Source organism: Canis lupus, chromosome 4, assembly GCF_011100685.1.
Source record: "Canis lupus familiaris isolate Mischka breed German Shepherd chromosome 4, alternate assembly UU_Cfam_GSD_1.0, whole genome shotgun sequence".
Taxonomy (NCBI): domain Eukaryota; kingdom Metazoa; phylum Chordata; class Mammalia; order Carnivora; family Canidae; genus Canis; species Canis lupus.
Window position 1 is genome coordinate 57,462,128 of NC_049225.1, and position 16,228 is coordinate 57,478,355.

At 34.9% G+C, this 16,228-nt stretch overlaps 1 long non-coding RNA gene across 2 annotated transcripts in view; it reads right to left on the reverse strand.

Annotated features, from left to right (window-relative positions):
* Window positions 1–16,228, reverse strand: part of LOC111095581 — a 30,302-nt gene that overhangs the window by 832 nt on the left and 13,242 nt on the right. For both annotated transcript variants that reach the window (XR_005358387.1, XR_005358388.1), the window contains one exon: window positions 14,063–14,194. This is a non-coding gene — a long non-coding RNA (uncharacterized LOC111095581). The remainder of the gene's footprint in view (window positions 1–14,062; window positions 14,195–16,228) is intronic.

Consider the following 16,228-nt stretch of genomic DNA (forward strand, 5'->3'; position numbering starts at 1 on the left):
TAAGTGATTGTGTACCAACAACAATGCAGCAGAGTCTCCACAGAGTAGGTGTGAGTAGGAGGACTGGAAGAAGAGAGGGTGCAGAGCTGAGCACCCTTTGTTTTTTTTGTTTTTAAATGGGTGTTATTTATTTTTTTTAATTTATTTTTTATTGGTGTTCAATTTACTAACATACAGAATAACCCCCAGTGCCCGTCACCCATTCACTCCCACCCCCCGCCCTCCTCCCCTTCCACCACCCCTAGTTCGTTTCCCAGAGTTAGCAGTCTTTACGTTCTGTCTCCCTTTCTGATCTTTCCCACACATTTCTTCCCCCTTCCCTTATATTCCCTTTCACTATTATTTATATTCCCCAAATGAATGAGAACATATAATGTTTGTCCTTCTCCGACTGACTTACTTCACTCAGCATAATACCCTCCAGTTCCATCCACGTTGAAGCAAATGGTGGGTATTTGTCATTTCTAATAGCTGAGTAATATTCCATTGTATACATAAACCACATCTTCTTTATCCATTCATCTTTCGATGGACACCGAGGCTCCTTCCACAGTTTGGCTATCGTGGCCATTGCTGCTATAAACATCGGGGTGCAGGTGTCCCGGCGTTTCATTGCATTTGTATCTTTGGGGTAAATCCCCAACAGTGCAATTGCTGGGTCGTAGGGCAGGTATATTTTTAACTGATTGAGGAACCTCCACACAGTTTTCCAGAGTGGCTGCACCAGTTCACATTCCCACCAACAGTGTATGAGGGTTCCCTTTTCTCCACATCCTCTCCAACATTTGTTGTTTCCTGCCTTGTTAATTTTCCCCATTCTCACTGGTGTGAGGTGGTATCTCATTGTGGTTTTGATTTGTGTTTCCCTGATGGCAAGTGATGCAGAGCATTTTCTCATGTGCATGTTGGCCATGTCTATGTCTTCCTCTGTGAGATTTCTGTTCATGTCTTTTGCCCATTTCATGATTGGATTGTTTGTTTCTTTGGTGTTGAGTTTAAGAAGTTCTTTATAGATCTTGGAAACTAGCCCTTTATCTGATATGTCATTTGCAAATATCTTCTCCCATTCTGTAGGTTGTCTTTGAGTTTTGTTGACTGTATCCTTTGCTGTGCAAAAGCTTCTTATCTTGATGAAGTCCCAATAGTTCATTTTTGCTTTTGTTTCTTTTGCCTTCATGGATGTATCTTGCAAGAAGTTACTATGGCCGAGTTTAAAAAGGGTGTTGCCTGTGTTCTTCTCTAGGATTTTGATGGAATCTTGTCTCACATTTAGATCTTTCATCCATTTTGAGTTTATCTTTGTGTATGGTGAAAGAGAGTGGTCTAGTTTCATTCTTCTGCATGTGGATGTCCAATTTTCCCAGCACCATTTATTGAAGAGACTGTCTTTCTTCCAATGGATAGTCTTTCCTCCTTTATCGAATATTAGTTGCCCATAAAGTTCAGGGTCCACTTCTGGATTCTCTATTCTGTTCCACTGATCTATGTGTCTGTTTTTGTGCCAGTACCACACTGTCTTGATGACCACAGCTTTGTAGTACAACCTGAAATCTGGCATTGTGATGCCCCCAGATATGGTTTTCTTTTTTAAAATTCCCCTGGCTATTCGGGGTCTTTTCTGATTCCACACAAATCTTAAAATAATTTGTTCTAACTCTCTGAAGAAAGTCCATGGTATTTTGATAGGGATTGCATTAAACGTGTATATTGCCCTGGGTAACATTGACATTTTCACAATATTAATTCTGCCAATCCATGAGCATGGAATATTTTTCCATCTCTTTGTGTCTTCCTCAATTTCTTTCAGAAGTGTTCTATAGTTTTGAGGGTATAGATCCTTTACATCTTTGGTTAGGTTTATTCCTAGGTATCTTATGCTTTTGGGTGCAATTGTAAATGGGATTGACTCCTTCATTTCTCTTTCTTCAGTCTCATTGTTAGTGTATAGAAATGCCACTGACTTCTGGGCATTGATTTTGTATCCTGCCACGCTACCGAATTGCTGTATGAGTTCTAGCAACCCTTTGTTTTGTTTTGTTTGTCACTTTTATTTTGATAAAATTTCAAACTTAAAGAAAAGTTGTCAGAATATTATAGAATACTATTTCCATTTTGCCCATTGATCTCTCTGCCACTCCCTCTCGCCTCTCCTTTCCTCCACCTTCCCTTCACTTCTCCCTCCTTTTCCCTCCTTCTCCCTCTTTCTCCCTATCTCTGTAATTATGATTTTGGAAATGTTTGAAAATTTCAAAATGTTGCTGTCATGTTGCCTTTTTAACACCGCACACACTTAAGTGTGTATTTCCTAAGAACAAGAATATTCTCCTACATAGTACAATTATTGAAATCAGAAAATTTAGCCTTTATTTAATATTTTATCTTCAAATTTTGCCATTACTAATAACATTCTTTATAGGTTTTGGGCTCCCACCCTCTTTTCAATTTAATAACCAATCCAGGAACACCCACTACATCTAGTTGTCGGGTGTCTTTGGTCTCCCTCAATTTAGAACAGTTCTCAGCTTTTCTTGACATTTTTGGAGAGTACAAATTAATAGAATGTCTCTCACTTTGGATTTGTCTGGTGTTGTCTTATGATTAGATTCACATATTGCATTTTTTTTTTTTGGCAGGAATATCACATAAGCAATACTGTGTCCTTCTCAGAACATCACATCCAGAGGCACAACGTGTCATTTTATTGATGATCTTAACTGAGATCACTTGGTTAAGGTGCTGTCAGCCAGACCTGTCCATTGTAAAGTTACTATTTTTACTTGTAAAAATATAAAGCTAAATTTACAGTAAGTATTTTATTAGAAGATATTGTGAGACTACATCAATATCCAGTTTCCTTTTTTTAAATATCCAGTTTCCCTATAAAACTTTGACCCACTGATATTAGCATCATTTTGATTTTTTTGCCTGAATTAATTATAAGTGTGGTCATTGAAAATGCTGATCTTTTTTAATTCCATCTTCTAAATGTATTAATTGACATTCTCTTATAAAGAATGAATTTCCTTTTCCTCTATTGTTTATTATCATTATGTAATCATAGATATTTAATTTGGGTAATCTATTATCATCTATTACTGTCATTTATTTTGAGACTGCAATTAGCCAGTGAAAGTCCCTTCAAGTTGCCCCTGTGGCTTTTGGCATGCTTTCATCATTTCATTTCAGCACTTTCTTAATTTTTGTCTCTATATATTCTGGACTCATCTCATTTTTTCCCTGCCCCAACCATTGAATCAGTTGTTTCTGATTCCTTTAGCCAAGTCTGGGCTATGTGACACCTAGTAGTTTGTATGGCAACATAGCAGGCTTTCAGTGGACAAGTGAAATATATTTATGTTTGGGATAAGTGTACTTGCTTCAGAGTGAGAATGAATTGGAGGTAGTATAATTCCCCAGACTAAGGCCCAATAAATCAGAAGCTCTAAACTTTGCTGCATATTAAAATCACCTGGAGAGTTTTGACAACTCTTCATGCCCAACAGGCATCTTGGACTTATTAATCAGAATCTCTGAAAGTGGGTCAGCAGTATTAGTATCAAATGAATGAATGAATGAATGAATGAATGAATCCAACTGTTCAGATATTTTCAGTATACATCCATAGTTAATAATTATTGGGTTAGAAGGCACTTGAAATATCTACAAATGAGATAAGGTAGGATCTTTAAAGCAGTAGGTGTAGCTTAATGCATATGACAGTAGCCTGGGTGTCATATCTTTGGGTTCAAGACTTATTTCTACTGCTTGATTGTTTCTGTGATCTCCTGGGTTTCAGGCTCATTCATAAAAGGAGATATTTTTATTTTTCTTGCATTTTTACACTGAATTATTAGAATGATCAGACACAGTAATAAATGAGGGAATGTTTCTTCATATGTGAATATTTTAATGTAAAGTGTAATTATTACAATTATTTCACTGATTACATAAATTAGAAGGGTAGACTACCTTTTTTAAATCTAAGAGTAAGGTGGAAGAAAATATTCTAGAAGTCACATTTCTTACAATCTCATGGAAGGAGATAAACATTAATTCAATGGATATAAATGCAAATATACATTGCAATACTTCTTGAAAGAAAAGAGGTAAATGGTGCTAAACGCAAATGTGGAAAAGAAAAATGCAATCAGGAATGACTAGGAATAGATTGTTTGAAAGAGAGGTACACATTAATCTAAGAGCTGAAAGAATATTAAAAATTAACAATATAAGTAAGTATGTGTGTCTATAAAGTAGAGATAACCATACATCATGGTTTGCTTGGGGAATTCATGGTTTATGCCATCTGATAAAGCATTTAGATTTTTATTTTTCCAACTTTAGTGAAGTATAATCAAAGTCCAATAAACATATTTAAAATATTTAATGATGAGTTTTGACAAATGCGTACATTTGTGAAATTGTCACCACAACCAAGATAATATATCTATCTCCCTAGGAGTTCCTTGGGCACTTTTGCAACTTCATTCTTCCTCACATACCACCCACTTTCATCCTGTCTCCAGGCAACCATTGATCTGCTTTCTGTCACTATAGCTTTGTTTGCATTTTTAGGAAATTTATATAAAAGAATCACAGAATGTACTCTTGTTCATGTTTAGGGAGGTCTGAATTCTTTCACTCAGCATAATTATTTGAAATTCAATGATGCTGCATGTATCATTTATCCTTTTTTCTTACCGAGTAGTATTCTATTATATACACTATAATGTATTTGTCCATTTTTTTAATCCATCGTTTATCCACAAACATGTGAATTGTTTCTAGTGTTTGGCTATAACAAAAAAAAAAAGTTATTATGAACATTTGCACAAGTCTTTGGGTAAATTGAATGTTTTCATTTCCCTTGGGTAAATATGTAGGAGTAGAATGATTGTGTTGTATGGTAGTATACCTTAGGAAAATGCTAAACCTTTTCAAAGTAGTTGTGCCATTTTACAATCTCACCTATGATTTTTAAGAGTTCCCTTTCTTCCTTATCTTTGCCAACAGTTGGTATGGTCAGTTTTTATTTTTTTTTATTTGTAGTCATTCTAGTGGCTATGTAGTATTTTCTTATTTCAAGTTGTATTTTCTTACTGATAAATTAAGGTAACCATTTTTCCATGTGCTTATTTGCCATCTTTCTATCTCTTTTTGGTGAAATATTTGCTTAAATATTTTATTTCTAAGTGAATATCTACACACACATACATATATCTACAAGAAACAAGTTTTTTGGCAGAGGTATCTTGCAAATATATTTCCCCTAGGCTGTGGATTGCCTTTTACTTTTATTAATAGTGTCTTTTGAAAAGCAAAAGTCTTAAATTTTGATCAAGTTTAATTTATTGATTTATTTTCTTTTTTAGTTTATGCTATTTATGTCTTATTTAAGAAAATCCTTTCCATACCCAAGGTTACAAAGATTTTATCCTTTTTGCTGTTGTTATTGTTCTGGAAGTTTTATAGTATTAGCTCTTACTCAAGCTGTGTGATAATTTCTTTTAAAGATTTTATTTATTTATTCATGAGAGACACCAAGAGAGAAAGAGGCAGAGACACAGGCAGAGGGAGAAGCAGGCTCCATGCAGGGAACCTGATGTGGGACTCCATCCTGGGTCCCCAGGATCAGGCCCTGGGCTGAAGGCAGCGCTAAACCACTGAGCCACTGGGGCTGCCCCTGTGTGATCAATTTTGAGTCATTTTTTGCATATAGTGTAACATATAGGATTGAGGTTTCTTTGTTTCTGTTTTGTTTTGGAAATAGCCATCCAGTTGTTACAATACCGTTTATTGAACATGTTACCCTTTCTCCTTTGAGTTGCCTAGGGACTTAGATTGAAAAGTCAATTAAGGGCAGCCCCTGTGGCTCAGTGGTTTAGTGCCCCTTCAGCACAGGGCGTGATCCTGGAGACTCTGGGTGGAGTCCCACCTGGGGCTCCCTGCATGGAGCCTGCTTTGCCCTCTGCCTGTGTCTCTGCCTCTCTCTCTCTCTCTCTGTGTCTCTCTCTCTCATGAATAAATAAAATCTTAAAAAAAATCAATTAAAAATATGTGTGTGGATCTATTTCTAGACTCAGTGATCAGTAGCTTTTTTATGAAGACTTTGCCCAAAAAATGATTCAGCACCTATAGCAGAAGAAGGTACATTTACAGAGCATTCTGTGAAACATGACTTTTCATTTATACAACTAGCTGTCAAACATGCACATGCATCAGAATATACTGGAGGGCTTGCTAAAACACAGATGGCTAAGGTGTAGCTCCAAAGTTGCTGCTTCTTTAGGTCTGGATTGGGGTCAAAGATTTGCGTTTTTAACAAAGTTCTAATAAAAAATCATCAATGTTTTTCTAAATTTAATTTTACTCATTCTCATTTCTGAGTTTTTCAGTGACTATATAGAAAATGAAACAATAACAATATATGGCCTCTATTAGCATAAAAAAGACTTTGCGAGCAGCTAATGATGCCTGTTTTATATCATTATCATCAAATGCTTCTAACATAAAACCAAATCATTTTGATCATGATTCAATTTGTTATCCAATTCATGGAGTCAAAATAAAACATTTCAGACTTCATCTGTCAGTGGTAAAATGTGACATTATTTTGATTATTAATGTAAATTCAATTTAAAAATCCATCATTTAAAATAATTTTTGTGGTGGTAATAAGAATGCATATTTTAGTGAGCCATAAAATTACATTCTTACTAAATTCTGTGTTCTTATTAAATTATACCATGGAGCTGAAATGTACTTGACATTATTTATGAGACTTCCTCATTTATAATTGCCTCCAAACAACATGCAGATTTTCACCAAAATAGACATAGCAGTTATCAAAATTTACAAGCATTTTTATGCATGCAGAGTAATTAAGTTACAACATTTGTTTGACAAAGGTGATGTTGAATATATATTTTTAAAAAGCTCAGTGAAGCAATATTCACTTTCTCTTTTTGCTTACCAAATTCATTTGGATATCAGAAATATTTGAGTTTTGGGGTCTCTGGGTGGCTCAGTTGGTTAAGCACTAAACCCTTGATTTCAGCTCAGGTCATGATCTGAGAGTTGTGGTATCTAGCCCTGTACTGGGATCTAGCCCTGTGGTGGGCTCCATGCTCAGCATGGAGTCTTGGGATTCTCTCTCCCTCCAAAAATTTTGGATTTCTTGTTAAAGTCAGCTTATCTATCTTACATTATTTTGATTTTTTTTGTTAATTAATCCTTCCAGTTTTTATTGTGTTTTCTTCAAATTCTATAGGAAATCCTCATTTAGATATTCAAATAGTGGAACACAAAACATATTAACTTTTTTTTTACAACCCTCTTAAAGTTTGATTTGTTTCTCTTCTGGACTTCTGAGTATTATATAAATTACATAAAATAAAATACTTTGGGGGAATGTTAGTAATTTTTTATAGGATTTTCCAATTCTGATGCTACTGCTAATTCTATACAGCTACTATATAACTCTGTTTTACACCAAGGAACTTTGTTTTCAAGACCTTTTTTGGAAATTATTTTAAATTGGTATATACATACATTAACATTCACTCGCTTTGGTGTACAGTTCTATTCACTTTGATAAGCTTCTACAACCATGAAACCATTGAGGCAATCAATCTATATAATGGTTGTACCAAAAATATTATGATATTTACAGTCTATCTGTGCCCCAGCCCCACCCCATATCTCTATATTTTTGCCTTTTCCAGAAGGGAATGGAAATTGAATTATGCATTAGTAACCTTATGAATTTGGAATCTTTCACTTAGGGTAATGTATTTGGTATTCATCTGTGTTACTATATACTCATAGTCATTCCTTTGTATTGCTAAGTAGTGTTCCATGATAGGGATGTACCATAGTGATTTTATTCATCAGCAATTTGGAGGATATTTGGATTGTATTCAGCTTTTGGCAATTATGAATAAAGTTGATATAAACATTCAGGTATAGGTTTTTGTGTGAATATAACTTTTTATTTCTCTTGGGTAAATATCTAGGAATTATTGGATCATTTAGTAAGTGTATGGTTATTTAACCATATAAGAACTGCCAAAGTCTTTTCTAAAATGGCTGTACCAACACATAAGTGCTTATAAAGTTCTTAGTGAATTTCAGTCATTTATTTTGTTGTTGTTTTTTAAATATTTTATTTAATTATTCATGACAGAGAGAGAGAGAGACAGAGAGAGAGGCAGAGACACAGGCAGAGGGAGGAGCAGGTTCCAAGCAAAGAGCTTGATGTGGGACTCAATCCCCAGTCTCCAGGATCATGCCCTGGGCAGAAGCAGATACTCAACCACTTAGCCACCCAGGTGAGCCAAATTTCAGTTATTAAAAAAAGCTGCACACTGAAAGATAGTGAAAACTATCTAACTATTTTAAATTGGTTATAGTTTTATTCTATACTGCATTGGAATGAAATTCAAATGATACATTATTTTCTTTATCAAGCTAAAATAACAAATTAATCATAGAAGTCATTTGAAAGAGTTTGCCCTATAAAAATATTTGGTGAATAAACTCTAAATTGAAGCTTAAAAATGGACAGAAATATTTGGATACAGATTATTTTTCATTTAACAGAATGGACAGCTGACAAGCATATGCCACATTTAGAAAGAGTTTTCATATTTTTTCAAAACAAAATAAGCTTTATAGAGTGAATTTGAAGTTTTCAAAAATTTCAAACTTATTAAACACAAAATGCTACTTTAAAGAAGCTTACAGGTAATTTTATTTAAAAAATAATAACAAAGCCATATTATTGGAAAAGAATATATTATTTAAAAAAACACCAATGACATATTTTTAAAGACAAAAATGGCCAAGTAATTGATTAAAATACCTGATTTAAACTTATACTGCTCATTATATTTTTAATGCCTAAATAATGTAAAGTTTTATTTTTTCTTTTGTTTAAGCATACTAAGGTATGCTGGTTTTATATTTTAAGAAAACCTTTTGCTTTTGAAAACAGTTTTGGAATAGGATACAAATAAAGTAAAATCAATTTAACAGTCAGTAATCATTTCAATATTGTATAAATTGCAATGTTTAGCATCACCTTTCCCTATCAAAATTGTTCTGGTTTGAATCATAATCTCTATAGTCATCCAACTTGAAAAGCAAGCAGGTTTGATTGAATGATCAGCTAACAGGCAGAAAGGAACCAAGGATATTTGTGAGATGGAAAGAGAGCTAGTAAGGATTTTGCTTGCTATAAAGTTTCAGATGAACTACATTATCTTGGCTGTCTTCTTCCTGAGAGATTGAAATATGCATTGCTTTATAGCTAGGGATGGTCTTTTTAGCAGGTGACAGTCTGCAAAGACCTGCCACTTACGTAAGATCCAGCCACACATTTAGAACAAATACACGTTGCCACTTAATAATTGAGTTAGTATTCCTCTGGATATGCTTCAGCTTTGAACTGGGTTTAAGTGGACCCTACTGTATTGTTCTCTCTCTTCTTACTCTATTTCAGTTAATATGTTAATTCTGTCAGAACCCAAGTAGAACAAAAAGAAATAAAAATTCCTCCTCAAGGTGGCTCCTCTGAGGGAAGTTCATGAGCTTTAGTCTTGGTGATGTCTTCTTTAAAATCTGCTTCTTTGGAAGAGGAGAGTCTCCAGGTAGACTCCTCACTTGCCATGAGGACATTCCCAATGGAACCTAAATGATCAAACATGCAAGCCCTTTCTTTGTTTATATGGTTGATGTGTATGTATGTGTGTAATATATATATATATATATATATGTATATATGTGTGTGTGAATAGTAAGATAGTTTATTTTATATATGTAATCTCTTACTAGTTGCCTACTAACGTTCTATTAAGGATCATTAAAATTTATTCCTCTCCCTCCTCGACTTTCTCCTTTTCCTCCCATCATTTTTACAGTTCACTGAGCTCTCCAAATAAGCATTCTTTAAAGCACAGGACTCCACAGATTTGTTCACAACACTGAAAATCTCTCCCACTCTCCGCACATGCCAGATTGTTGGAATTTTTTGCATTTTCAGGTAAGATAATTGATGAATTGGCTGTAGTTTTCAAAGGCTGCTCTTCTATTAGCCTAGATTATGTGGTGCTTCACTGATAGATAATCTCATACTGTTTTGACTATTTGATTCTAATCTATTATCACCAAATTCTATTCCTTCATACTCATCCCACAGGCTAGTAATGGATGAAGTAGGCAAACTAAGGTTTTTTTTTTTTTTTTTTTTTTTCCCATCTAGGGGAACTATGGCAAAATTAAAATAAAAAATAACCCTTGCCCTTAAGGTATGTTTTAGCTCAATCATGACTGGCTTTAGATGGCTACTTGGAAAAGGTTTCTGGGGTAGACTTGGTTGGCCATGGAGAATCATAGGGGAGGGGCATTTGTTCATTTCTTCCTTTGAACAACACTTAAATAGTGCTGTTCTAGGAACTGAGGAAAATGTAAGGCATTTACTGCCCAGGTGCTCAGTGTACCTGGAGGAGTAAGTCCTAACATAGAAAGCAGTCAACTTAACTATATTAGGCAGCATTCACCTAAGCATAAAAAAAAAAAAAATCCCATGAATATATGTTAGAAGGGCTCATTAAAAGTGGAGGAGACTTCGAAGAAAGCTTTGTAGATGAGCTGAGGTATAGATAGATTTTGAAGAGTAGTGTTTGAAAAACATAAAGGGAGAATGAGATAAGGCATTTAAATGCATAGCTTAAGAGTCTTAACTTTTCACCCAGACATAAGTTTACCAAACGCTAAAGCCAAGAACAAAGAATGTTCCCCATGACGTTAGTAAAGAGGGTGAGATAGAATTTAATACTACATTTATTGTTAGTTAACACTGAAAAATACATGTCTTAGGAACTTCCTCAGAGTTTGTAAATTTCTTGAAAGCAGACATCATCTATTTCCCACCCCACCTCCGCACCTTCTGCCTCCACAACATATACAACATATTCAACTCTGTGCCTTCTCTATGGGACTCAAAAGTGTTTGGTAAATACATGTCAGGATGAATACTTGAACAATTTGACTCTGGTAGAATTTCCCTTGGTTCATAGGATCTATCTCATTTAGATTACTTGTTTAGATTAGGACTTTAGGCAGAATGGAGAAAGAGTTCCTGGCTAAATCTTAGTAATTAGATAAGCTCACAAATCACCTATCAATTCTATTTTTTTAAAGGATACATGTTGTGGTTATCTCTTTCCTCCAAATTAATGTACTTGATGTTGGAATGGTTGATCATTGATTATATGCTGCTGTGTCAAACTAGCATCAAAAACAGAATGAAGGGCAGCCTGGGTGGCTCAGCGGTTTAGCACAGCCTTCAGCCCAGGGCCTGATCCTGGAGACCCAGGATCGAGTCCCATGTCGGGCTCCCTGCATGGGGCCTGCTTCTCCCTCTGCCTGTGTCTCTGCCTCTCTCTCTCTCTCTCTCTCTCTGTCTCTTATGAATAAATAAATAAAATATAAAAAAAAAAAAACAGAATGAATGCAAAGGCCTGAAGACCTGATAACTATTACTACATCCTTCCGACTTTGGGAAAATCTCTTTCTTCTCGGGAACTCATAATAACTTTTATGGTCTTGCCCAAATTTACCACTTTCTAAGATTACTTTTTTAAGGATTTGGGAACATTACACTTCCTGCTTTGAAAGGATTTCCCTTGAAATTTCTTTATGTCTTGCCCTAGATGTTTATGAGACACCCAGCAGCTGTTCCCATTCCATGAAAAATGAAGTGAGTAGGTTTGGCAGCTGTTTCCATGTTGCTTTGGGATACATGGGCTTGCACTATTCTAAATAAATGGAATGTATTAATCACTCGCCATTCAAGTGTTTACATTTTATAAACTTCTTCAGAGGTTAAAATAGGGGAAAGAAAGAAGAAAAAAGTTCAAGTTGTGGGCAGACACCTAAAGATAATTGAACGTTAATTCCAATAGTTATATAAAATAGCGAAAAATGGTCATTTTAAGATATCCTTCTAAAAAATATTTTGTGTGGGTGCCTGGGTGGCTCAGTTGGTTAAAAATCTACATTTGGCTTGGATCACAATCCCAGAGTCCTGGAATCAAACCCTATATTGGGCTCCTTGCTCAGCAGGGAGTCTGCTTCTCCTTCTTCCTCTGCCCCTCCCCTTGCTCCTTCTCTCTCTTGCTCACTCTCTCAACAAAATAAATAAAATCTTTAAAGTACTTCTGTGGATAAGGTTAGCATAAGGTTTAGACTCAATGATAAGAAACTCTGGGAAGGGAATGGGCAGAAAAGAGGTGGACAAGGATAATGGGTAAGAAAGTATCATCAAATATCTGTAGGCCTTGTGAACGATTAGACATATTCCATCTGACTCCAAATGGGAGAACAGGAGCCATGGGTATAAAGTTGAGGGAGATACATTTTAGCTCAACCTAGAGAACTTTCTAAAGTTAGCCCATAAAGAATTCACATATGACAGTAAGTTCCCACATCATTTTAGATAAATGTGGGCATGGCAGCATTGAGAGCCACTTGATTTGGACATCTCTCAGTTTCAAGTGAAAACAACCACCACAACAACAAATGAAGACTGTTCAGTCTATTTAAAACAAAGAAAATTTATTGTTTTAGGCAGCTGAATAATCAATTCCCAGCTGGATCCAGGGTCTCATGTGATATCATTAGACACAATGTCTATTTCTTGACTCTGCTGGCTTCTACAGTAGCTTCATTTGTCTTATTTGTCAGCTCCATGGTCCCAGACAAGTCCTAGTTCCTAATATTGGTAAGGGGTGGCTTCAGGGAGATTCAGATATGTATGCTCTATAATCAGTACTGAGTCGAGTGGAAATGTTGGTCTCAGGACTGGCTCAGATTTGAGGAGTTTTGATCCCATGACTTTCAATATGGCTTACTTCCCAGGTCTGGATAAGGCATTCCTTACCCCTGACCAGAAGTGTCTTCACTGCAATCTCAGTGATTAGTAACCAATGTAGGAAGGGTATTATCCAAAATAAAACCAGGGCTCTGCTCGTGAAGATGAAATAAAAGGTAGACATCAAAAGCAACCAGTTTCCATCATCATAGTTGAGTCCGAGAGAAGTAATGAGATTAGATTAATGGTTTTCAGTAAATTTTTAGCAGTGGATCAATATTGCCAACAAAATCTTTGAAAAAATATATATAATAAAAAAAGATGCTGTTCTGGTTGAAGCATAATGAGAGACCAGAGGCCTTACAAGTTAAACAACATTTCCTTCACCCCTATTTATACCTCTGTGAGAATCTGGGGATAACATTTTGGAATCTACTGAGCAAGATGAATAGTAAAGTCCCATGGAATTTGGAGTCTGTGACTGTTATGTTTGTGTGCCCCCTGGCTCCAATGGGATATTATCCTTGCTTAATCAATATTTGTTGTATTGAATTTAAATGAGATGAATTGAATTTAGGTGCCACACCTGTCTAAGCTTTGTGTGGCATTGCATTTTCCAAAGCAATTTCCCTTACTTTTCATTCATTTTTCATGACATCCCTGTGAGTTAGGCAGTATGAAATTTTCATCTTTTAAATCTAAACTTTAACATATTATTGTGGACAATGAGGAAGACATTTCTAATGAAATGTCATTGCTTTTACATTAACTGAGCTCAAAACATTTAGAAGCAACTCAACACACTGGCTGAGAATTTAGGAGAGTGCTTCCCAGAACAGGGACACTAAGATGAGGAATGCACTTCTGGCCTTTTTTACCCCTTTCTGCCTTAACTGCTGACCAGGGCTGCCTGCATTTTGAGGTCACATACCATAGGTTCAATATTTGTACCTGGAGCTAGTGATTTTCTGAGTCAAAGTTGCTCTGAGATGAATAGTTTGGACAATAAGTTTTCTCCCACAGCCATCATATAAACTTTTGTTTCCTACTAAACTTGGAGAACTTCTCTAAATATTTTCACCCCTAATTAGATACGCTACATTTAACATGCTATATTTTTCTTCATGGCCCTATCCTTTTCCCTCAGCTACTAGGAGTATGGAGATAAGAGTAACAACCAACTCTTACCGAGTTCTGGTTCTCAGTTTTATTTGTGCTGAACACAGACATGTCCCTTGACATCATCAAGCTTAGAGTCACGCGAGAAGGTAGATATGAGATAGTTCCTTAACAAATGTGATCTTGCAGTTGTGATCAGAGCTACAAAGGAAATGTATAAAATACATAATAAAGAGATTTGACCTCACTAGGAAGGAAGAAATGGATTTCTTAAAGAAATGATGATAGCATTGAAACAGGAAGGATCAGTAGGAATTACATAGGCATAGAGGAGAGAGAAGAGAGAGCTAGACAAAAGAAACGTGTAAATGTCCTAGATGATGGTAAAGAATATAGCAATTACAAAGCACATCATCTCAATCCTGAAAACAATCTTGGGTTATAACTATTATTATATTTATTTTATGATTGAACTGAGACTAGGAGAGTTTAAGTAACTTGCCTAAAATCACAGTTAGAAAGTAGCAAGGCCAAATCACATATATGTCTACCCTCCAAAGATGTACACTTAAAATCCCATTGCTCCTACTCCTTAAGAAGAATCACCAGACCCACATGATTCACAGAAGAATCCTACCAGAGATATAAAGGTCACAGAGTCTCTGAATTTAAATAATGGAAAAAGGAAAAACACTCTCAAATTGTTTCTCATAAAACAACTCATTGTTAATTTTATTTTATATGTATATCCCTTCCTGGGTAATTTTTAGTCAAATCCTGTCATGTAATTTCATCCATAAATATATAAGCATATATGTCTAAAAAATATACTCTTTTAAAAAATATACCTATTAAAATATCAATATTACACCTAAATAGATATAATCAATAATTACTAAAGTAGTCAACTTTCCTCAATTGACTGTCTCAGAAGCTATCTGTCCAATGTCTATTTTCTGTTTTTCACAAACTCTTCAAACTAAATAAAATTAATTTATTTAGTTTATTTTAATTTATTGCTATATCTCTTAAGTTTTTTATTTATTTTTTTTTAATTTTTATTTATTTATGATAGTCACAGAGAGAGAGAGAGAGGCAGAGACATAGGCAGAGGGAGAAGCAGGCTCCATGCACCGGGAGCCCGACGTGGGATTCGATCCCGGGTCTCCAGGATCGCGCCCTGGGCCAAAGGCAGGCGCCAAACTGCTGCGCCACCTAGGGATCCCTCTCTTAAGTTTTTTAATCTCTAGGCTTTTCCTTTATCTCTCACTTTTTTCTTCTAATTTATTTGTTGAAGAAACAAATTTGATTTTCTTAAAAACAGTTTCTTATAGTTGTGATTCTACTAATTTTACATTCTTCTATATTCTTCTCTCACATAAGTTTTTGTAAGTTGGGAATGTTGGGAATTAGATCAGAATTTTTTGTCAAAAATCTTCATAAAGTGGTATTGAATAGATCATCGGGTAACATATAATGGCCACTTTGTTTATTGTCTTTATCAGTTTGGAAACTGTTGGTTGGAAACTTCTGCTTATTGACTATCTCAAGTTACTGTTCATACAAAAAAAAAAAGCAAGATAAGTATGTGATTCTTTTTCTTTATTTAGTAGTTTTGAAACTGGTAAATTCTGTTTTCTATCATGTTCTAAAGCTGATTATTACATTTTTTTTACATCCTGTTGTTTGGTTTTATTATTAACTTATAAATTTATTGGATATGTTCATAAAATTGTTGTTTCCAGCCATTGCAATTATTCTTATTGAATAATAAACCCTAGTTGAGCCTATTCAAATTGGCTCCTGAGTCTTATTGACATGACACTAGTAGTAACTGATAACTTCTTTGATTTCTGATATAACAAATTCTAGGATTCCCTTACTTAACTTCTTTTGCCTAGAATCAACAATGTCTCACCAAAAGAAGAAAAGGGAAAAAAGCCTGGTTTCTTTTAATTAAGAATTTTTTTTTGGAGACCACAATATGGACACTAGGGGTGTTCATTGCAACCAGATTAACATATTATTTATAGGTCTTTTTAGTGACAGAAGTAGGAAATAAGCATTGAAAGAAAAAAAAAACTTATTTTTAATCATAAACTATGATTTCCAATTCAAATTTATAATTACAGGACTTTTACCTAAATTCTTTGATATTATATTTATACTTCATACCTCTTAAACTGATTCTTGATTCTTAATGTTCTTTGCTTTATCCTATCATTTGTTTATAAT